The following is an 827-nucleotide window of genomic DNA, read 5'->3' on the forward strand; positions in this document are numbered from 1 at the left end:
AAACATGATCGAGAGACACCAATTCGGTGGGGAAAAGGGTGAAGATCCTAATCTCCATATTTAGTCTTTCATTCAGTATTGTGCCACCATTAAGCAGAAGAATTTAACACCAGAGCAGACTATGGAGATACTCTTTCCATTTTCATTGAGTGGGAAGGCAAAGCTATGGATTAATAGTCTCAACCGCGCAGCTATGAAAATCACCGATTGGAATTCTTTGGCCCTTGCGTTCTATGTTAAATATTTCCCACCTGAGAAGATAGCTCGTCTAAGGGGAAAGATATTAGGTATCTCTCAACAAGCAGATGAGAGTTTGTTCGAGGTTTGGGAAACATTCAAGGACTTGCAAAGAGAGTGCCCACACCATGGTCTGGAGGACTGGTTCCTGGTTCAGCAGTTCTATAATGCTCTGGGTAATGAGTCTAGGTGTCTTTTGGATTCAGCTGCCAGTGGGAGATTTATGCAACTGGAGGTGCCCAGAGCTTTAGAGGTGATTGAGGAGATAGCCATCCATAGTGCCCAATATGGGAATCCTAGAGGTTTTGCCGATCGTGGTGTTAAGCATGAGATGAACTCTATTGAACAGCTTACTGCTCAGCTAACTGCCCTACATCACAAGCTGGATAATATGCAAAACGCATCTTCCCAAGTCACCCAACAAGCTGGTGTCGCCGCAATGAGTGCTCAGTTGGCCAATTTCTATAATAGTTGTGGGATGCAAGGTCACTATGCACCGGAATGTAGGAGCTCTATTGAACAATGCAATGCATTCCAGGCCTACAAGCAGAACAATCCGTACTCAACTCATACAATGAGGGGTATAAAAA

General features: G+C 44.3%; 1 non-coding gene across 1 annotated transcript; it reads right to left on the reverse strand.

Moving 5' to 3' along the window:
• Nucleotides 1-265: 265 nt before the first annotated feature.
• Nucleotides 266-372, reverse strand: LOC130471101 (small nucleolar RNA R71). Its single transcript, XR_008931777.1, has one exon. It is a non-coding gene; the product is annotated as a small nucleolar RNA R71 (small nucleolar RNA).
• Between the last annotated feature and the right edge of the window lie 455 nt (nucleotides 373-827).

Source organism: Spinacia oleracea, chromosome 3 (genome assembly GCF_020520425.1).
Source record: "Spinacia oleracea cultivar Varoflay chromosome 3, BTI_SOV_V1, whole genome shotgun sequence".
Classification (NCBI taxonomy): domain Eukaryota; kingdom Viridiplantae; phylum Streptophyta; class Magnoliopsida; order Caryophyllales; family Amaranthaceae; genus Spinacia; species Spinacia oleracea.